General features: G+C 40.8%; 1 pseudogene; it reads right to left on the reverse strand.

The window, feature by feature from the left end:
- LOC145406399 (protein sax-3-like) overlaps positions 1 to 24497 on the reverse strand; it is a 558017-nt pseudogene that overhangs the window by 142781 nt on the left and 390739 nt on the right.

Consider the following 24497-nt stretch of genomic DNA (forward strand, 5'->3'; position numbering starts at 1 on the left):
ACTCAAATACGTGATTTGTTACACAGTAGTATATACTTTGTTCTAACGCTGAGAAATGTACAGTACTTCTATTAACTCATATTAACTCCTACTCTAATAACAATCAGTGTATATGGATGCCAGTACTCACAATTGACCCTGAGTGTGACGGAGACAGTGTGGGTGAGAGTTGGTGTGATGGCGTTGGAACACGAGCCTGGGGAAGCACATGTGGTGGAGGATGGTGGTGCAGTGGTGGAGCAGGTGGTTGTGGAGTAGTGGGTGGAGCGGGATGCCACCACACTGAGTCTGGTCCTCAGCACATTACTCTCCTGCTGCTCCTGCCCACCCCTCCCCGCCCCTGCACCGCCCCACACCAACCCGGGCGGAGGCTCTGAAATGCAAGACATCACCATATGAATTATTTGCAGGAATAAGAACTTCATTTCTGCTTGTGCCACCACTACATTATCTCCACTGTCGGGAGATTCAATTACACCACCCCAAGGGTGAGAAAGAGGTCCGGATGATGATGATGGTGATATATATATATATATATATATATATATATATATATATATATATATATATATATATATATATATATATGTGTGTGTGTGTGTGTGTGTGTGTGTGTGTGGCAATGGGAGTTTGAAATGAATATATGATGCAGGGTAGATACTGCAAACACTCACTGAGCGTCCCGATAACACACAGAATATCGCCCGGCGGAGTGAAGGTGGAGGGTTACATATGGGAAGGTGGAGGGTTACATATGGGACACCTGTGTGTATCTATGTATCTATCTGTGTATCTATGTGCATGTTTGCATGTATTTCTTATTTATCTATATCTATAAATATCTATCTCTCCATATATATCTCTCAATATCTACCGGTATATCAGTATCTATGTCTATCTATCTCTCTATCTATCTCTCTGTCTGTCTATATATATATATATATATATATATATATGTGTGTGTGTGTGTGTGTGTGTGTGTGTGTGTGTGTGTGGAGAGTTTTATGACGCTCTAGCTGGAAATCGAACCAGGGATTCAAGATAGAAGTCATGCACCGTTATCATTACTCCACAGCGTGATTTTGGTTTCCAGTAACAACGGGAAGCGCTGCTGATACAAGTAATGTGGCTACACGCCTGGTAACTGGCAACACAGTGTTTTCACTCTTAGGTAAGAAACTCAGTCAAAATGTCCTATATCAATGTCCAAGCTATGATTCATACATTTGCACGTTTGAATTTATATTTCAGCTTTCTCGCCACGCAAACAGCAACTAACTCTGAAGCTGGGAAGAAAGAGCACTAGCAAGGTATTTCATGTGTGTCGTAAAACTGATAAAAGAATGGCGGATGCGGGTTGGGAATGGCACTGTTCTATAAACGGCTACCCAAACAAAGATGGAGGAGCAAAAGATAGGAAGGAGGCAAAGCGTTGCCAAAAATATGTGTACTTTAATCCACGCCATCTAAATTGGGTGTTGATACTAGAGAAGACAAAAGAACGTGATTGGGGATGTTGATGTGCTGCGTATGATGTTGCACTTAACCTTTTTTGTTTTTTTTCGCACTGATCCCCTGTTTGGTAAAACGCATCTGACGATTACTTGTGGTTCAAAAGTATTACAGTAACAGTTCATTCCACATAATTCGTTTCCTTAAAGTAATCGGCCTTGTCAATTTTTCCCATGTTGTATAGCTTATCTAGTACAATTTATTACTCATCTACAATACCCTTAGCCTACCCTAAACCGGCTTGATTAGTGGCTTATGTTCGGTAAAAATGTGCACAAATTTCGTTTCAAACCGCTCTCTCTTCCCGCTTTCATGAGTGGTAGGTGTAATGAGGGTGATAAAGGAAATTATATTTTTGTATATTTTATCCAGTAAGTCAGTTATTTCTCATTTCAAAGGGTTTAAGGCATCAGCATGGACGAAGAGTTGAAAGATGCCGAGCGACGGTACAAACATGGGAAGATATGACAATCGTATTGATCGTACTACAATTAAGAAAAAAAAAAGGGCTAATGGTGAATTGTTAACGACGGAGATAAGTTTGAACCCTATTGCTTGCAACGTGTACAAAATCGCTTGTAGAAGCATAAATAAATAAGTAAAATGTGCCACCAGCTGTCGTGGGCGATGAGACAAGTGGGCGTAGCCAAAACGAGTAATAAAATGACTTACGGTTCCTAGTTTGATTATCCAACCTTCCTTCTGCTGTCTTTGTACTCCCCAGAGCGCTGCATAAACCTCGGATTTGGGTTAAATTTCTGCTCCGCTCGCACGAAAACTGGGTTAGATCGTGTAGCTGTACTGGCGGTTAGAGGTAATAGAGGTTTTCAGGGACAGAAGGTATCATCTGATGGCCTCACATGAAACAATGAGGCGACGAATAGGAGGACTATGTTATAAAATACCGAAAGAAAAATTGAAGTAATATAGCGGAAGATGTACTCTGAGTAAATGAATACGTACTGGAAAACAAAGAAGTACATATGAACTATGCAAAAAAAGATAATGAATTAGACTGGACCAAAGAAGTGGTGGACAAGAAAGGGAAATTAGAAAATTTTTGGAATGTCTAGTAAACATTTAATTAGGAATACGAAATGTATGTGTTTTTGCAAGGGTCGGTAATATAAGATGACAGCGTAGTGAAAGAAAAAGAATGAAAGAGTGATTTTGATGAATATCATCCTTGTCATGGGGGGAAGGGGAAGGAGCAAACGCTGTGGTGCTCATAGTCCCACTCATCTTCTCATTCAACCCACAAGGGGTCCCTTCGTGCAAACCTGTAGGCAGCGACTCTTCCTTCTATAAGTATCACTCGACATTAACCCGCCCCGTCCCGGATACATAAATTCACGTCCTCACATGATGTGCACTCATGTCCCGGAGACATAAATTAATGCGGCAACATTGCAAGGTCCCTAATTTGCACAATTTTCAATTTTTGCGAGTGATTTTTGGCACGTATACACGGGACACCTTCCTCTACAAGATGCCAGGGAGGGACAATACCTAACCCAGCATGACCTCCTCCACCCTCCTCAGCATGACCTTTTCTCAGCAATTCACCTGTTATCAGTGACCTGGCCAGTAAAGCCATGTCATGCCACGGTACGAAATTCAGAGCCAGAGTGATTCCTCAATCGATGACAATGTGGAGGACAAACATTAAAGGAAGAAACAGTCAGAAATGATGATCTGGTAATATGGCAAAAAAAGGTCAGGAATGGTGATGAGTTAGTGAGTGAAACAATGCTTATAATGCCTATATTACTGTTTGAAAACCAATATACTCTCGTACTACATATAAATTCGTACCAAATAAATAAATAAATACCGTTTATGAGTGGTGTGGAATAGTTATCCTCCCACAGAACTCGTTTTCTTTGCAGCCAGCCTGATAGAAAACCCTGTAAGGTAAGGAGGTACTCCTACCTGGATCGAGTATTTTAAACCTCAGGTGAGCGATTTCTCTATGAATTTTCGATGTTTCTCACCAAAAGTGGATGTTTGAGCCAAAAAAAAAAAGGTCCAAAAATGTCGGGACTGGGGCGTACCACTGCCCAGAAAACGTTGGGATGGGGGTGGTTAATGATCAACCTGCTCCAGCTAGGAGTTCCTTTGGTGTCCTCCACCAAGGTTAACTCTCTCAGACATCACCTTATGGGCAGGGTCATCATTAGGAAAATGGGCCACGTGCCCATATAATTGGAGTTGGTGCAGACATACAATGTGGGTAATAAGCATCGACTCAGTCTCAAGGACCAGTCGCTAGTTACATACGCTGTCGCACCAGTGATATCCCATGATCCTGCAAAAGCACTTAGTACGAAAGGAGACTATTTGCCACTTCAAGTATCTGTTTACCCTCTTGCGCACAGTAAGTTTCAGTAAGTTTTCTGGCACACGATTTTTTTCTACGGAGCCGCCTGGCCCGGGAGCGCGCGCGCGGCAAATTTCGGCGAATGAAACACATTCTTGCCTTATTTTCGCCAACCAAAAATCCATTTATTCCCATCCAACCTTTCTCAAGGCAGGCAGCGATGTTTGTTCTGTCTGATAAACAGGACCAAAACACAGGAAAACGCCAAAAAAAATATATATATTAGCCCTGGAAGCATGGTAAATGGACCATTTTTCACTTCCCAACATCGCCGTTTGAATGTTTTCCATCATACAGGAAAATGATCTATAAGTTTTTATAGAGAATTTCATCAGCTTTCTAACGAAACAAATCCGGTTGTGTTACGATATTTACTTTTCGAGAAAATGGCCAAAAACTGAAAGCCATTTTCGGAAAAAATTCACAGACCTCTCAAAGCTAAATTTTCCCAGACACCTTATGTTTTTATTACATAATAATATGCCCAAATTCACCAGCTTTCCCCAACACCAAGCAGAACCCCATAAGCCTCATAGTTCACGAGTAAATCGAAAGTACTAGGCACTCCGTCCGTGATTGACTTTCGTGATGCGCTCATGGCGTACGCAATGTTCCCGCCTACGTAACAACGAATTCTTATCACAAATATTAATACGTAGAATTTAGTGCTCTTTATCATGGTTGAAACATGAAATCGATACGTCCAATAGTTTTCGAGTAATTGACCAACAAAGTGAGAGTATTACTACGAGCGTTTTTCAATGGTAACAGCCGCGAAGAGACACTCATTTCCACCGCCTTTTCTCGCACAAAACTTAACATAATGCTTACATTTTGGTATTGATCATACATAGAATTCAGTGGTATAGATCATGGTTGTTACAGAAAATCGATAAGTCTAATAGTTTTCGAGTAATTGCCGACAAAGTGAGGTTATTACTTTGAGCGCTTGTCACTGATAACAACCGCGAGGAAAACAAATATTTCCCTTGCCTTTTACCCTCAAAAACGCTACCAAAGGCTTATATTCTGGAATTGATCATACGTAAAATTTAGTGGTATTGATGATGGTTGTAACAGGAAATCGATAAGTCTAATAGTTTTCGAGTACTTGGCCGACAAAGTGAGGTTACTCTTCCGATCGCTACCAACTTTTACACACATTGTTTTTCCTTGCACACTTGCCTGACGACTATGCTACCAATTATTTTCCCCCCTATCTGTACAGACTGTTACATCTTCCATGGATGTTTTCCTATTGTTATAACCTACTACACATAAACATAACTCTTCTATAGTTACTGCTGTGGAGATTTACTTTCTTTCATATGTGTAATCTGTAGGTGAAAATGGTTATTTGTCTGAAAGTTGGAGAGGTAATGGTAATAGATTATTATATATATCAACAAAATTTGCAGAACTCACTTCCTCCAGGGGTGTTGATCCAGTTAGACCAGGGATTTGAAGAAGAGGAGTTATGTAGTGTGTGTGTGTGTGTGTGTGTGTGTGTGTGTGTTAGTGAGTGTGTATGTTAATGTATGTGTGTGTATGTGAGTGAGTGTGTGTGACTGTGTGTGTGAGTGTGTGTGAGTGTGTGTTTTAGTGTGTGTGAGTGTGTAAGTATGTTAGTGTGTGTGTGTGTGTGTGTGTGTGTGTGTGTGTGTGTGAGTGTGTGTATTAGTGTGTGTGAGTGTGTAAGTATGTTAGTGTGTGTGTGTGTGTGTGTGTGTGTGTGTGAGTGTGTGTGTTAGTGTGTGTGAGTGTGTAAGTATGTTAGTGTGTGTGTGTGTGTGAGTGTGTAAGTATGTTAGTGTGTGTGTGTGTGTGAGTGTGTAAGTATGTTAGTGTGTGTGTGTGTGTGTGTGTGTGTGTGTGTGTGTGTGAGTGTGTAAGTATGTTAGTGTGTGTGTGTGTGTGTGTTAGTGTGTGTGTGAGTCAGCTTCTCCCTGAGAGTATGAGGCAATGCTATTTTTGGCACACACCACACTCGTTCATGGAAACTCGCAGCATGTTTGACGTATATTTCCTACAATTCTATAAGCATTTACACTATCAGAGTCACAATAATTCCAGCCCTAAAACACTGGTAATTCTCCCCTCCCGACATCAGGTTTGCCCCTTCACGACACTCTGTTTCATGCCCTACGTAACGCTTGCTGGCTTCATAATTTCACCAAGCCATCCACAGTATCTTTCACACAATATATATTTAGGCCTTGGCTTCATTTATATACGTATTTCCACTCACGTCACACGGCCTACGGGGAGGCCGAGTGGCGAAACCCCGCTACACTGACCATGCATCTGGCTCCAAGGCCCAACGATTGCTAATGGCCAGAATTGCTTTTCAATACATACATGTATGTTCCATTGACAATATCACGTCAGTATATGTTCACATACAATGTATTACCTCACTGAGTCAATAGGGCCTTTGCCTCGGGCGAGAGGGGGAGAATTATGGATGATTTAAAGGGAACCACGAGCTGTCAAACCCACTGCCTGACTGCTTGACAATGACTGAGGTTGGAGGGAGCAGGCTGAGGTAGATAAAGTGACACAGCGTTGCCAATGACTTGCCTCGAGGGAGGACTGGCAGTGTTATCTCGCACCAAAAAATCATGGGAATTGGTTAAAAACTTTTTTTTGGATGAAAATTTTTGTGCTTAGAAACGCGATTCGAGTGACTGTGCTTTTTCATCATGCACACCACCTCACGCAAATCGCGTGACTGTGCCTGAGAGGGTTTAGTGTCTATCTCACAGCCATTAAGACACGGAGCAGCAGTGCCTTGGGGATGTGTATTTTCATCTTTCTGCACATACCCAAGTAGAGTGAAATTATTATCCCGCAGGCTAGACTGGTGTGAAAGGAAATCTAATCATCTGACTTACCGTATTACATGTACTTACCACACTACTAAGATAAGTGAATCTTTTCAAGACTTCTACATTCTCACCACATACTTGGACAGACTGAAAAGTTTCATCCAACAATCCACCAAGTGCCTGGACCTTGCTCTTGGCCCAAGAGACCTTTAATCATGGCTTACCATTCTCGTGAAATTCCTCGATGGCCACTCAGTAGAATCTCCAGGGACTCTACTAGAATAACTGCATCGTCAGCAAAGTCAAAGTCAGTAACCCAGAAGTTGCTAACTGATACTCCACAGCAATTTTGATTCAATTTGGCCAAGGGCCCAATCCATGCATGTGTCGAAGAGTGTGGGAGAAGGACACATCCCTTTCTTACTCTAGGACTTATTAGGAAGAAGTCGAATGTTCCTCCTCCACACTTAACAGCACACTCATTGTCTGAATACAGGCCAGCAATCCAGTTCATGTAAAGAAATTGCTTTCGATAAAGACGAAAGGTAAGTGGAGACTGCATGATAAAATTTAACAGAAAATTAACTTAAAATAGAAAATTAACTTAAAATAGAAAACCTGACTAAGCCTAGTAGCGTACTGTGAAAAAATCTGGTACCTGAAAATGTATCACTGGCAGATAAAATGATAGCAGTGAAAGGCCGAAAGGCGGGAAGGCAGCAAGTGATGATGATATACTGACTGGAAGAAAGGTGCTGTGCCAGGGTGTAAAAATCAAGAAAACCGAGGTAAGTACATGAACCATCATGGAATAAGCGTTGGGTGTTGATCAAGAAGTATAAGAAATAATCATAACATCAGGTAAAGTGAATTCTAGACTGAAGAGTGAACATTGATCAAGGTAATTTCAGAAGTGTTTTGAGGTGTGTTATCAAAATATTTGAAGTAAAATGGGTTGTGGTGAAACCTTGCGAAAAGGACTGCACGACCAAATAAACAGAGACTGCTTTGGAAACTGCACACATATGTTTAGTGCAGAAGAACTGCTGAATGTAGTGAATCTGGCTTTGGCCGCAGTTCCTTTGTGTGTGTAAATGTTTGAGTGAGTGGTCCATTATTAGTGATGGAATGAACAGGTGTGTGTGTGTGTGTGTGTGTGTGTGTGTGTGTGTTTTGTCCTCTTGATTGTTACTTATATACAAGTGTGTGGATGGAGTGATGAGAGAGATCGTGGCAAGTGTTGTGGAGCTGCTGGTGGGAATGCTGAAAGAAGGAATGCTTCAAATATGATATGTGTATTTGGTGTCTGTTGCTTGATAATAGTGGACGGAACGACTGTAGATTGTTTGTCACACACGACAGCTAAGCTTGTATTGCTTTCAATTTGTCTGTCTGTGTGTCTGTTAGCACGATAACTCCACAACCACTCAAGATATCATCACAAAATTTTACAGATGTGTAGTTGGGAAAAAAATCGATCACGGGTTCGAAATCGGTGAAAGTAAGTCAACATCTGTGTGCCTGCTACCACGATAACATCGCAACTGCTAAAGATATCATCACAAAATTTTCAAGGTGTAGTAGAGATGATAGTCTCCTATGAGTATTATTTTCAGCTTGTACGTCTGCCTGTGTGTCTGTATGTCTCTTACCATGATAACTTCGCAACCTCTCAAGGTATCATCACGAAATTTTTCAGGTCTGTACTAAGGATGGAAATCTAGGAGAACGAAATTGGAAAAAGTAGGTCAAGGTCAACGTCATATTCCAAGCCGCGCAAGATATGTACTGGCTTGCAGTTGATGTGATTCCCCTCTTGGGGGCCTCTAGTTCACAGGTTTGTGGATATTTGTATGTGTAACTTTTCAAAAAATGAAGAACACTTCAAGGTATATAAGGCTGAGTCACAATATGATGTGTTGTGGAATGCAGACACACGAATCCGTGGTGCATTTTAAAAGCCATTATAATAAACCTGGTTTCGCGAAGGGAAAGAGAAATCATATATATTTTTTTACATCGCTCTTTAAGCACATGACGGAAAACAAAAGAAATCCAACCATTTCAATGCATTCTCATTTTCCGTTAAGTAAAGTATAATGGAGTTTTATGATTTTCTTATGCCATTTTTTTTTTTCTTATTTTTTTTTTACTGATTGTCGTCACTTGTAAGGACTGCCGGTACCATCACTTACACAGTTTTGATAATGCAGCCAAATGTCTCGTTGTGCTTGAGTAGAATAAAGAGGTAAATGTTTAAAGTGGAAAAGGAGCAGAGATATCAATGAAGCTGAGACAGAGAGAGAGAGAGAGAGAGAGAGAGAGAAGGGTGTGTTATGAATGTCTTGATACGGAATAGAGGTCTGAGTTCAAGGGCTTATGATTGCTGGCTAAAAGTGTGTTAGTGTCAGACGTAATATATATAGGCAGAACACCTGAACTAACTACGAATTTAGAGCGTAAAAAATGACAGCAGTGTGAATGGGAATGTAAAGGAATAGATGTGAGTTGCGTCCGTCGGATACCGGAAGAAATATAAAGATTCATGACAGATATGAGGTAATGAATCTATTTTTTCCGAGAGTAGAAGGGACTGAACCCAGGTATTACAATTCCGTAGTGAAATGGCTATTAGCAGAGTGATGAAGATGGCTGGATATGGTAAGGATATGTGAGGGAAAGTGAGGTATGAATGCACATTGAACAAATGGACTGACGAAGGTCAAAAATGTGTTGATGAAATATGGGATTTATATAACAAAGTTTGCACCCATGATTTATGTCGCAGCCGATGAAATGGTTTCCATCACACAAGCGCTGCGAGAGCGAACTGAATTTTATGAAGCACATTTATCACTGATCTGTTCACCTGTGGGGTGGAGAATAGAGTTTAAAAAGCATGACCAATCAGTAAATGAATGAGGGCCCCATTCAAACATCCTGTTGATGATCTTTCCTGATGATCTTTCTTGTTTATTGTTTCTTCATCCAGTCTACTCTGTTAATTTGTAAAGATGAATTCGACAACGACGACGACGACGATGATCATAATGGAAGAGTGATGGAAGGAGTACGGTGTCCATAAGTATTTCTTCATATGTAATTTATCAATACTCTTCTCCTTAAAACTTATATTATCATTGTGTTGCTGTAGACTTGTAAAGCGAATTGTTACAACGTTAATGTTACCTCTGTTGTTACGAATACGGCTAATTCTCTTGATGGGGCATATAAAATTACTAAAGTGACTGAAATTTGGGAGAGGAAAAAACTTTAACCCCGCCAGTCCAATGACAAATTTTGCATTTAATTTTTCCTACCGCCAGAGAATTATTATGTAACTTAGGGGGCAGCTCGTGTAATGAAGGTGTTAATGTCTTCAGTTCAATGACATTTTTATCTTTAATTCCTGTTGCCTTTGGTCGACTTTAGTTTAAGAGAGCCTTTTTGAACCAATGGGGTTAGATTTACCTTTCATTAACCTCTGCACTACCAGAATTCTTATATGTATTGAACAGAAAATCGTTCAAGGGTAGAGAGAACAAAATACGGAATTCGATATGAAAATTTAAAGAGTTAATTAAGCCTATATGTAACCCCTACATTACGAAAAGTCCTCCCCCGCAAGGAAAAATTGTATGGTGGTGGTAAGGTATGGGTATAAAATCATAATAAATAAGAAGCTGTGAAGTGGGAGAGGTGGTGTGGTGACAGAGAAGGGAGTCATGGCCATGTTCGATCTTTACGCACTCGTACTTTGCTGTGAAAACTGAGATTAAAAGTCAATAGTGGAGTCCTCAGCAAATGAGCGCATACAATTAAATGTACAGCTCAGATGCTCAATTATATATAATACAAAAAATTGCTGAAGGGCACAGAGCACTCAAGAACAATGCAGCTGATACCTTAGATTAGTGTCATTCTACAATATCAGCCATAGATGGATCAGAGAGGGAATATCAGACGACAGCAGAGACGGAAGGACATATTATGTATGTGGGCAGTTTGGAAATTTTAGATATCTTCCAAAGCAAAGGTTTCAGAAAATCCCATGACCATGAATCTGAAAGAAATACCATACAAAACTATGCCACTGGAGCCCCGCCAATGGAATCATGTTGATTTCAGGGTACATCCTTGCACTGAAGGGGTTAAGTGAAGGAAGGCGCTTATCCTGGTCAGGATAGGCACAAAATACTTGGTAATAAAAAATCTAACACCAATTGGAGAACAGTCTTGGTGTGGAAACGGTTATTCTTCATCGAGACTGGATGAATGAGCGCAATCTTTCAGAAACGGGAGAGGCTGAATTTTGTATGAATGTGTTTATCGAAAGTATGTATCCAAAGAAAAAAGTGTCAGCAAGGAAGCACAGTTCTTGAGGATAACAAAAGGGCCACCATTAGTACTGTACGCCTTACAGGTGCTTGTGGTTAAAGCGAGAGAAGGCAAGAATTCCGTCATCGGAAGAGATATTCATATCCCACATGGGTACATCAGACAGCTGGGAGATTTGGAGGAAGAGCACGGGAACCACGTAGAATGGAATTAAAGACCAAACTATTAGTGAAGAGATTAGGTCATTCACAAAAGACAGAAACTGCCGCCCTAGTGGAGTAAAAGTTGAAAATTAAGTAAAGTTTAAATTACTGTAGTCTTTGGCAAGGGACGAGAAATAATGTTAAGAGTTCAATAGTTCCCACAATTAAGCTCTTTGCAGGTAATCCAGTAATAAGCTGGTAACGTACCTTTTCCAACTATCACCTTACAAATAGCGTTACACAGAACGTATTTAAACCAAGACATTTTGGCATTAGTTTGAGGGTAAGGAAAAGGAATGGAAGTTCCATGCACAAGAGGATAACCTTGCTACTTCGCTCTGCACTTTTCAGCTGATAATAAATCAATAAAAAAGTCATATCACACATAGGCATTATATCTGTCATCTTAAATACTTCGAGTAGCTAGTCTTTCCCATGTCCTGGTATTGAATTTTATAACTCAGACACTGTTGTCTTTATGATAATTTAATCCTGGGTGTCGGGAGGCGGTTTCTTTGAACTCGGTTCCACTATTTTCGGGGAACACAACAAAAGAACGCAACACAAATTCGCAACCCCTCTCTCAGTGAAAGGCGTCTCACTCATAGTTTTCACTTCTCCGGTGTTTATAGTGTCAGTGTAATGGTTTAATGTCACCTGGATTAGCTTAGATGTCTGTGGGCTATGTACTGTATTTTATTTCCGAGCAGTCAAGAATGGCAGGTCAGTTAACATCTCTATGCCCTGCTCATGGCTTTCCTGTCTGTCGTATTGATGATAGAGGCAGTGCAGAATACAGAAGCGTATCTTACATGTGCAGAATTGCAGGCAGCTGGGTTCTTCTGTGAAATTCAGTGGCCTAATAAGGTCAGAGTGGTCTAGTTATTTAAAAAAAAAAGCAACAACTGAAGTTGTTCAGTGTAGCGTTATAACTATTAGGATTGATGCTGGTGCTATTGAGATCGTTATGAATTTTTAAGTAATATTATACAGTGTGTCTGTTGCTGTATCCCGGATAATTGGGTGAGCCAGGTCCATGGATTGAACTACACTTACTGCCATACGCCACCTGGTCCTGCTTTCCAGCACACTGATTGGAGCAGCACTCACTTCTCTTACCTACTCTCCGTCACCTGTGCCCTCTCTCCACCTGGTCATACCTCACCTGCTCTAACTCGTCTACCTTTTGCTTCAATTAACACAGTAGATAATATATTTTTTATGATGATCTATCTATTATTGCCAGACGCCTCAATCCCGTTCGGGGTGGCCACAAACAAATCGCCTCCACGTCGCCCTTTCCCCCGCCATTTCACTGCCCTGCTCCCAACTCACACCCCTCTCTCTCATATACCTCTCCACCCCATCCCTCCATCTCATCCTCGGCCTCCCCCTCCCTCTCCCCGCCTCCACCTCACTCACATACACTCTCTTCGCCAGTCTTTCACCCTCCATCCTCTCCACATGGCCAAACCACCTCAGTGTATTCCTCCTACCGCTTCCTATCACATCCACATCCACACCACAACGCTCCTTTATATCCTCATTTGTCAGCCTGTCTCTCCATGTGACTCCACAAGCTCCTCTTAAATAACTCATTTCCACTGCTCTCACTCTTGACTTGTGTCCTTCGAACAACTTACAAGCTCCAATTCCATACGTTAGAGTTGGTATCACAATACTGTCATGTAGTAACTTTTGCACTTCCATGCTCACTTCCCTGTTTCTTATCACTGCTTTCAAGGAACCAGCAACCTTTCTTCCCTGCTGTACCCTTTCAAGCACTTCACCCTTCAAACCTCCATCCTTACTCATCACACTACCCAAGTACCTAAACGTACTCACATTTTCCAATTCCTCACCATCCAACCTCGCTGTACATTCACTGACTTCACCTCTCTCAAAGACCATCACTTTACTCTTCCCTACATTCACCTCTAGATTTCGTTTCTTACACACTCTCCCAAACTCATCCACCAAGCCTTGCAGCTCCCCTTCGTCTTCACTCAACAACACTGTATCATCTGCAAACAACAGTACAGGGAGTTTCCAAACACTACCCTTTCTCATCAGGGCCACTCCAACATCCACTACCCTACCTTGTACCTCTTTTATTAACCCATCCATGTACAGATTGAACAACCATGGAGACATGACACATCCCTGTTTCAATCCAACCTTCAAAGAGAAAAATTCATTCAGTTCACCATCCACACGCACTGCAGCCTTACCACCATCATACATACTCTTCACAGCATTCAACAACTTCCCATCTACTCCAAATCTTCTTAATACTTTCCACAATCCTTGTCTATCCACCATGCCATATGCTTTCTCCAAATCCATGAAAGCCACTTACAACTTCTTTCCCTTCTCTAGAAACTTTTCCACTAAAGATCTAAGAATGAATATCTGATCTACACAACCTCTTCCCTTCCTAAAGCCTCCCTGTTCTTCTCCAACTAATTCGTCTGTTATTTCCCTAACTCTGTCAATAAGTATCCTACCATACACTTTTCCTATTATATTAAGAAGACAAATGCCCCTGTGATTACCACACACTTCTTTTTCCCCTTTTCCTTTGTACAAGGGAATTATTATTATACCTGACTTCCAATCCTCCGGAACTCTACCTTCCTCCCAGGCCAATCTGCACATCTTCCACATCCATTCTACTACTATCTCTCCCCCATGCTTCAACATTTCACCACACACTCCATCAATTCCTGGGGCTTTCCCCAATTTAACTTTCTTCATTGCTTCCACAACTTCTATCCTACTGATTTCTTCCTGTCTTCTCACCTCCCTCCTTCTCCCAGCCATTCCCCTGCCACTTATACTCGCATCACTTCCATCCTCTATGTTCAACAATTCCTTAAAGTGTTCTCTCCATCTGCTCACTTTTTCTCCCTTCTCCACAAGTAATCTACCATTTTTATCTTTCATTCCCCTGCTAACACTCACCTCTTTCCAGAACATTTTCTTGCAGTCCCTCCACTTTACACTCAAATTCCTTCCAAATTCCTCATCCACTCTCTTCTTACTCTCTCTTACTAATCTTTTTACCTCTCTTCCTTTCTACATATAACTCTCTCTTCCGCCTCTCAACTTCTTCCACACCCTTATTTCTCATCCATTCATTGTATGCTTTCTTTTTTTGTGCCACAGCCTGTCTCACCTCTTCATTCCACCAAGCTGTTCCTTGCACCCCCCCTCCGTTTTCTCTTCATCCCACACACCACATCGCATGCTGCAGATATTTCTTCTGTGAATATCCTGCACACACCTTTCACGTCCCCCATCTGCTCCAATTCATATTTGCCCAATCGTTCCTCCACTTCTCTCTTATATTCTGCCTTTTTCTCATCCTCCTGTAACCTTTCCCCTCTCCTTGCAAATACTCCTTCTTCCCGTCCTTCCCTTCTTCTATTACTCCATCTTATTTGGGTCTTGATTCTGGCCACGACCAAGTAGTGGTCAGAAAGTCCTCTCCCCCAGCCTCTATAGGCTCTTGCATCCATTACACATCTTCGCATCCTTTCATCCACACACACATAATCAATCATTGCCTTCCTTTCATTCAGTTCACCACCCACCCTTCTCATCCCTCGCCATGTATACCTGTGGATCATTTTATGCCTGAAGAGGGTATTGGCTATCACCAACTCCCTCCAAGCACAAATGTCCATTAACGCACTACCATTCTCATCTATCTCAGCAGGCACACCCCACTCACCAACTATTCCATCCACCTTCACATTCCCTACTTTACCATTCATATCACCGATCAAAAACACTCTCATTCCTTCCAAACTTTTCCATGCACACTTCCACATTTGTGCAGAACTCTTCTCTCACTCTGCTTGCACGATCTTGCATTGGCGCATACACACACACAATCGCCCACATTTGTATTCCAACTTTCAATCTTACCCACACAATCCTTGACTCAACTGATCCATACTCTCTTATGTTCTTCTTCCATTTTCTACTCACAACTATACACACTCCTTCTTTTGCCCTCTCATTCTCACCTGCTCCTGCACATATACCCCATCCATACTCCCATTCTCTCACACTCTCACCTCTCCATTTAGTTTCAGTTACTCCATATACATCAACTTTCGCACCCTCAAGCACCTGGACAATCTCTCTCTCTCTTTCACCTCATCATTCGCACCTCTTACATTCCATGTTCCGATTACCATGGTCTTTGTCCGGTCCTTGGTCGTCATCTTTTGGTCAGTCCTTGTCCGAAGCTTCTTGTTTGTCTTTTTAGTTAGTTGTTTTCCGGGGAGGAGCACTAACTCTCCGCCAACCCTTTTAGTCGCCTTGTACGACAAGCAGGGATACTGGGGGAGTATTCCTGAAAACCCTCCCTATCCCCCCGTGGGTTTTTGTCTCATATCGACTCCCCACTAACTTAAAAGGAAAATGTTACTGTCAAACAGATACATAGAGGATATTCTAGATTCATCAACGTCATCTTGTACACTTAGTACAGTAGACTCTTGTGCTTGTATCTGATAAATCTTGCATTACACTCCTACTATTCACGGTACTGAAGGGGAGCCTATACACGGTGGCGTTGTGCACCCTCGGTGGAGCCGCTGCACCGTCTACCCGGGAAACATACCTCCTCGTATTTCCCTACACCTCGGCCTGGGAAGGACCCTAATCTGACCCTTGTGAGGCGCTGTCTACCACAGGGGGTCGCCGGATGCCTATATACTGTATTGTACCTGTAGGGCGGTCCCACAGAAGCAGTTGCTTACCTGTGGTTGACGGGTTTGCTTGGCCGGACAGAACAGGGTTAACCAATAGCAACAACTGATATTGCACACTAAATACATTAATACCAACACTAATTTCCTTACTATAATCAGATGACATTTGAGTAAATAGTAAATACGAATCATTCATACATAGGCTATCTTCAAAGAAAGGCTGAATTAATATGTCTGAAATTTTAATGACTACTGTATTTACGTTAGGTAATTGCGTGTAAATAAGTAATGTTTCTGTACACATAAAGACGCTCAGATTAAACTGTGTGTGTGTGTGTGTGTGTGTGTGTGTGTGTGTGTGTGTGTGTGTGATAGGACACATTAAGATATATTTAATGAATGAAAATGGCAACAAAAATAGAAGAAATAGGTTTCGCATAATGACTGATGAGTTTCTTTGGATTTAATATAATGTACTGACGAAAGCAATAACAGGGTTTCCCCTCTATCTCAACAGCTTTACTATATGTCATGGCCGAAAAACGTTATCTCATTCCACTGATTTGCCCAGAATTTCACTGCGAGTTCAGTTACATTGTCAACTAATCCGAGTGAGTGTTTTGTTTACAGACCGATTGTTTGGTTTGTTGTGGGGACACTGGTTATTGTGATTAATGGCGAACATTCATATTTGTTTAAATATGTTTAGTCACATTCACGAACTGATGCAGATAAATATATACAGTATTACGTTTAATTAAAGTCACTTCATGTGTTACTTATTCATGTCGTACACATGAATGAAGAAAATTTGGTAATAATTTATTTGTAGTATATAGCAATCAAAGTCAAAGGTCATTCATCATTAGGTACTGACCTCTTTTCATATACTGGGGAATGACGATGAAAGGCTGTAAAAGTTAAATGGTCATATTTTTCCGAATGTTGTTGATCTCACTCTGAAAGCTACCTAGTGTTTGATTCTAAGCTTCAGTTAAAAAATAAATCAATTCACTTTAAACAATGTTTCATCATGAGAGACATGGACACGGTTAACTAAGCACTGAGATTCAAAATCATATTTACTGTTCATTGTGTTTTGTAGACTGGGCTTGTCTTGGCAGGATGATTGTTGAACTCAGACAATTTCTGTATTCTCTTTTCGTTGTTCTTTCTGCAAAAACATTATCTTCGATGATTTTTTCATGACGTAGCAAGGATTTTTTTTTCTTTTTCAGTAAGAAGAAACAAGAGACATAATGTTCTGCACTCTCCTTTCCATGCCCTGCGAAAAAGTAATATGGTTATGGCTTGGAACTTGGTGTATGCTTATTCGTGAGACAGGATCATGTATACTTCAACTTTACCTTAAACCTCATGGATCGGAGGAAGTATTTTATTGGTTAACTGCTATTATTTCCATACGATTTTATTCAACCCAGAGGAGCCTCTCTTTATAAAGTAGTTTAGGAATGTTATATTAAACTCCTATTAAAACAAAAAGTCTCCGAATCTTCATAAAATTGTCTCGATGTTAGGATTAACATAAGTGATATCTTTGAGTTGAAGAGATTACAGCTTATTGATGAATGAATGAATGTATTTACTTTCTGCCCCAACACTTTTACAACTTGCCTTTACTGAACCTAATCTTTGTACTCAACATAATAAATGAACAGGGTGTTTCTTTTGCCAAAAGTATATATAACAACAGCAACGACAGCAGCAACAACAACAACAACAACAACAACAACAACAAACATAATTACAATCTGGGGACAGTTGGGCAAATGGTATGTAACTGGTGTCTTACAATTAATACTCTTTGATTGTTATGAAAATCAAGGCCTTTCCTCATCCAGAGACAGCGGCACTTGTGTAGGTGCTTCTCTCAGTGACAGAACGATTCTCAGATTACTTATTTTGTTTCTTTCATTCAGTCCACAACACGGGGGAGCCATGGTGCACTGGTTAGCATATCTATCTCGCAACTAACTCGGCTTCCTTTCTCAATGAGGTCAGACTGATGGACTTGTTTCCCCATGCGCCTGCTCTCCTGTCTGGGAATTTGGAGAGGAACTGCACTAATCAAGTATTGCTTATAGGCCTTAGCCTTTAATCTATTGACTTTGTTTTTTCACGTCCTCCATATGATTGTACTCTACCGTGGAGATGTTTCTTCGGACTGAAGTGGTTAATATACTGTAGCTTCAATTAACCTCTTCAATATAGGGCTGGCAGGACTGGCTTAAATTAAATATAATCGTGTTGCAATAGCTTTAAAAAATGCTGTATAAAATGGCCGTCATTTTATTCAAGATGTTAATGACCTTAGTGCAGTCGACATGCATAAATGAAAGTCATTTTTTGTCTTATTTTTCTCCAAGTTCTCAAATCTAGCATAAGGGTACCTTATCCGGAAGTCATTTGATAGTTTCCGATAACTGCCGTCGTGACAGACATAAGGAGTTAGGTTTTTTAAGGCCGTATTAGAGGTGGCATTGTAGTCTTTGTAAAACTATTTTCTTAGCTATTCATTGTGCCTGTTCGTCTAGATCAGGGCTTCTCAAACATTTTCCTACCACATCCCCAACGATTCAGCAGATCATTGACCCATACCACTGTGACTGAAGCACTAAATATAGACTGGTACTCCATTAGCACTAATCTAATATAGAACGAAAACATAGTAACTGTTGTTACTGGTGGTGATGGTGATGATGGTGGTGGTGGTGTTGCTTAACCTCGGTCTGTCTCGCCGAGAAGACCCGTCAACCGTAGGTAAAAAACTCTTGTGGGGTCGCCTTTCATGTACAGTCCAGTACATACACCGTATAAGAAGCCGGCGCTCCCTTGCGGTTGGCAACTCCACACCAGGGTTAGATCACTGTCCTTCCCTCGGAGAAGTCCAGGTAAGTATGAGGAGTTTCGGCTCCAGGATGGATGCCGCATCTGTTTTACTGAGGGTGCACGGCGCCCCCACGTGTAGTTTCCTTGCTGTTGTAAAATTGTTGAACTCGTAATTACTACTGTATACCAAGGAAATAAGTAAGCACACACTGTTACAGCACTTTTTCAGTTTTAGCACAGTTTTATGGAAACAAATTTCTCAATTTTCAGTATTATGTGAGGAATGATGCCATTAATATATGTAGCTATGTTCGATTAGAATGTTTGTCGACACTCTATGCGGGGATGGCTCCGACGCTCCAATTAGCATTGTCAAGCAAAATCCGTGTTAATTCCCAGACATAAACATTTCAAATCTATATTAATATCTAGTCTTAATCTTCAATCGTTTTTGTACCCAAAACAACGAAAGTTCCTAAAGCCTGACTCCAGAACACTAAAAAGCAGTTTGTTCATTCCCTAATTTCTGTATAGTTCTCTTCTTTTAAATTTCTTCTTCTTCTTCTTCTTCTTCTGTCTTAGAGCTGCCAAGTTCTAAAATGGCTTAACTTATCGCTTTTCTTTTCCACTGAGTGTTTTAATTCTACAGAGGTATGGGATAGAACAACTTTCACAGTTGTAATTTGATTCTGACCAGACTTTGTGGATGGAGGTCGGCAAAGGGTGAACTGACTTAGATATGAGATCAATCGGTCGCAGGTATAGGTCACACGACATCGTCAAAATTTGGCCCTTTATCCTAAAAAAATTATATTCCATATGGGTCAGAGTTGGTGGAAGCGTTCATGGTCAGCCAAAGGATGAACCCCTTATATTTTAGAATCAATAGGTTTCTGGTCAGGGGCACAGAGCAAAGTCAATCTTAATATTTTCTGTTTAGTTTAAACCAACCTCAGTGGAAGAGTTGTTGATAACGCAGGAATAAAACTGTTCAGGTATGAGAACCATCGATCGAGGGCCAAGGTCACAGGGCAGAGCCAAATGTTTCATGAAAGACCATCCGCAAGACACGGGTGTTGCACTTTTGGGGATCTCATTTTTTTTTTTTTTCCTCCAGACAATATTATGTAGCTACAGAGACACTTATTGAACGGTAAGCAATTAGTTTGAGCCTTCATTAACCCACTCACTGCTACTGCACTCTTCTAAGTTGATTAACGCAGAAAAACGTTAATTACATTCTAAAGCGGGAGCTTTAAAAATCAGAAAATCAAGTGTAAAAATACATTTTATAAAATGCATGAAGATGTTGGGATGGCAATGAGCCAAAAGCCACTGGAACAAAGTCGAGGATGTATAGGCATAATATAGCCAATTCCAACATTTTTTTTTTTTTTATTACTTCAGTAAGAATCATTACTGTAAAAAATTATTTAAACTTAAGTGCATTAAAAGTGTGTCATAATTATAGTATAACTGAATAAATAATGCATTACTTAAAACTAAGGGGCACTCAGTAGAGCACATCTCTCCGACAAGGGCAATGTAATTTCCAAACCACTCATCATAATGGGTTAGGGTTTCTCATCACCGATTAGAGTTTTGCAAAAAGTGTATTCCGTATCCAGAATCTGTAATACGATGAGGATCGGTCCCAAAAGTTATTCGATTGTTCCCTGGGACATGTGCTATGTACTCACCACATTTCGTTCAAATCTTTCTCTTAGTTTTTGAGTAATCCTGCAAACAGATAAACAAACAAACAAACAATCAGGGGTTAAACATACTTTCCTTGTCGGAGATAATTATGTCATAAAAATGTAAGGTGGAGGATACATGTCCTTTTAGTGCATTGTCTTTGTTCTAATGTTTTTTGGCGCCTTGTCATCCTATCATATCCATACATTTGTGAGAAGTATTTTATGCATTATTAATATTTCACGAATCTTGCAAGTATTCCCTCGAAATCCTTATACATACGCCTTGGGGGGCGCATATCCCTTTTTGAGAGTCACTAACCCAGCCTTTCTTTTTTTCGTGTTATCAGTTTACCTATCTGTGAACATGTCCTTCTATCTGTGTACCAGTCCCCAACCCCCTCTCTCTCTCTCTCTCTCTCTCTCTCTCTCTCTCTCTCTCTCTCTCTCTCTCTCTCTCTCTCTCTCTCTCTCTCTCAGATATTTATTTATACCTCTAATAACAACATCAGTGCGAAAAAGTGTAATTTGCAAAATAAATAACCGAGGTAGAACGCAAACAGAGCCTCACACACCCTCCAACCTTACCTCAACACACTACACGAACGGTTCACCACAAACAGACTCAAAATAGCCCCAGCCAAATCTACAGTGACCCTCCTCACAAACTGGACTGCAGGATATAGTCACATTCCACACCTCACCATAAACAACATCCCCCTACCACACAAACACACCCAAAATCCTTGGTGTAACATACAATGCGTCAGTGTCGTATAAACAACACATCACAAGCATTAAAAATGAACTAACATAAACACTCAACGCCCTAAGGTCATTTGCCCATACAACATTGGGACACAACAAATAAACCATCACCACAGTGTACAAACAATATATACGATCAGTGATGAATTATGCAAGCCCTGCTTGGGCTTCTAACCTCAGTGAAACACACTACAACACCCTACAGACCATACAGAACAAGGCCCTAATTATAATCACAGGCTTCACAGCTACTACACCTACAGACTACCTACACCAAGAAGCCAAAGTCCTCAAAGTCAGGGATCATCTAGACATGAGAGGCACACAAATTCTTGCCACAGCCTCCACAAACCCACACCATCCACTACACTACATGGCAGTACATCCACACACACCAAAGAACATCAAAACAACACTCAGCACATGATATCATACACAAATACTGTCATCTCTCCCCCCTCGCCACTTCAAACCAGCTTCCAGAAGCATATCCACGCTCAGATTTCTCACCGCTCCATTCCGTCACTCAAAGACGACACACAGCTGCATGCACAACCTCCTGATATCCACCCCTCTGAATCCTACCTTCCTTGTGAGGACAAATTCTAGAATGGGATGGATAGGAATGACAGACGAACTGCAATCAGGCCAGGACATCACACAGTGTCAGGAAAGTAACCTCTTGAAATATAATGTCACTGTACTCGCTTCCTCGATATCATGTGTTATATGAAGAAGAACCTTTTTAAAACATAATACTGAGGGACCACGTGGATGAAAGCCCGCAAAGGTAAAAATCAAGATCGATGCAGTTAGGAAGGTGACACAATAAACTGCAAATAAAACACTGTAAGTCGCACACAGTGAAAAAGATAGAGTAGGACTTCCAGGGTTTACCAAGTATTTAAAGAATGAATTTTGAAATGGACTGGAGTCGAGTAGAAAGGATGTTGCATGCCCACCGTAATTGGGAAGGCGAGGCATGTAGGCAGAGGTTACAGCAAAGACCGCGTTCAGAGGAACCCAAGAACATTAAGAGAGACAGACAGACAGACAGACAGAGATGATGATGATGATAATGTGATCCCACTCTGCCTTGACCCACCTCATTCCGAAACACACACACACACACACACACACACACACACACACACACACACACACACACACACACACACACACACACAGATATAAACTGAACAAGGTCAGATATTGCCTGTGTATAGGGTAAAAGCTAAGATGGGTTGAGGAAATTAGGAAGCCTAATCTTTGAGAGGCTGATAACTCAAGAGATGGAATATTTATCTAAGCGTGATAGAGCAGGAGGAAAAAAAAAACAAGAATTCAGGGAAAGACTGAGCCTGGGACTGCTGAAAGCACTTTGTACAATGGTGGCTGCGTTAAAGAGCATGCCCAGTAAAATTTGGAAGGATTTAGGCCGTACTATCAGAACTGAGCAGGTGAAAGTTTGGATACAACTCCAGTTTTTCTCAATAATTTCTGAAGTTTGTGATGACGATGTAGCATCTGGCCCTTCAGTACTGTTGTTGACTACACTCGGAAAAGTGAGATTAACACTTTTTGCATCCAACAGCTGCAAGTGTTCAGTGATCCATGAACAAGTACGTCACGAGCTTGCTTACACCTTCGTGCACTCAGTTGAATAACGGTGCTCTACGGTAAGCTTTTGAGGCAATAAGAACAATAATTTCTTTTCACTCAAAGATTAGGCATTCATCAACCCCAGGAAAGTATTGTAGGTACTTTGCTGTGAAAATTGGGAAAAAAAGTCAATAGTGGAGTCCTTAGCAAATGAGCGTATACAATTAAATGTACAGCTCAGATGCGCAATTGTAAATAATGCAAAACATTGCAGAAGCGCACAGAGCACTCAAAAAGAATGCAGCTGATACCGTAGATTAGTATCATTCTACAATATCAGCCATAGACGGATCAGAGAGGCAATATCAGACAACAGCACAGACGGAAGGGCATATTTTGTAGGTGGGCAGTTTGGAAATTTTAGATATCTTCCAAAGCAAAGGTTTCAGAAAATCCCATGACCATGAACCTGAAAGGAATACCATAAGAATATGCCACTGGAGCGCCGCCAACGGAACAAATACTGACGATCAGAAAGATTAGTAGATATAGTTTCTAATGCTTCCACACTTAGTTCTTATGCTGAATACAATAGTTTGTATATAATCATGTCGATTCCAGAGTACGTTCTAGTACTGAAAGGGCTAAGTGAAGGAAGGCGCTCATCCTGGTCAGGATCGGCTAAAAATACTTGGTAATAAAAGATCTAACAGCAATTGGGGAACAGTTCTGGGTTGGAATCGGTTATTCTTCATCGAGACTGGATGAATGAGCGCAATCTTTCAGAAAGAGGGAGAGGCTGAATTTTGTGTCGTAATGTGTTTTTCGAAAGTAATTATCCAAAGAAAAAAGTGTCAGCAAGGAAGCACCGTTCGTGAGGATAACAAGAGGGCCACCATTAGTACTGTACGCCTTACAGGTGGTTGTCTTTGAAGCGAGAGAAGGCAAGGAGTACATCAGAACAAGCATTAACATTCCACATGGGTACATAAGACAGCGGGAGATTTGGAAGAAAAGCACGACAACCACGTAGAATGGAACTAAAGACCAAACTGTTAGTGAAGAGTTCAGGTCTTTCAGAAAAGACAGAAACTGTCGCCCTAGGGATAGTAAAAGTTGAACATAAGGGAAAGTATAAATTACTGTAGTATTTGGAAAGGGACGACAAAATAATGTCAATAGTTTACGAGTTCACACACTAAAGCTCTTTGCAGGTAATCCAGTAATAAGCTGGTAACTAACCTTTTCTAATTATCACGTTGCAAATAGCGTTATACAGAACGGGATTAAACAAAGGCATTATGGCATTTGTTTGAGGGTAAGAAAAAGGAATGAAAGTTCCATGCACAAGAGGATAACCTTGCTGCTTCGCTCTGTACTTTTCAGCTGATAATAAATCAGTAAAAAATACAAATTACACATGGGTATTACATTTGTAATCTTAAATACTTCGAGTAGCTAGTCTGTTTCCCATATTCTGGTACCGAATTTTATAACTGTATTATTAGGCCAGAGATGCATTTGTTTTTATGATAATTTAATCCTAGGTGTCGGGGGGGGGGGGTTCCATTGAACTTAGCTCCATTCTTTTC

The sequence above is a fragment of the Coenobita brevimanus genome, chromosome 70, assembly GCF_032717465.1.
Source record: "Coenobita brevimanus isolate Jiangsu-jjx chromosome 70, ASM3271746v2, whole genome shotgun sequence".
Taxonomy (NCBI): Eukaryota; Metazoa; Arthropoda; class Malacostraca; order Decapoda; family Coenobitidae; genus Coenobita; species Coenobita brevimanus.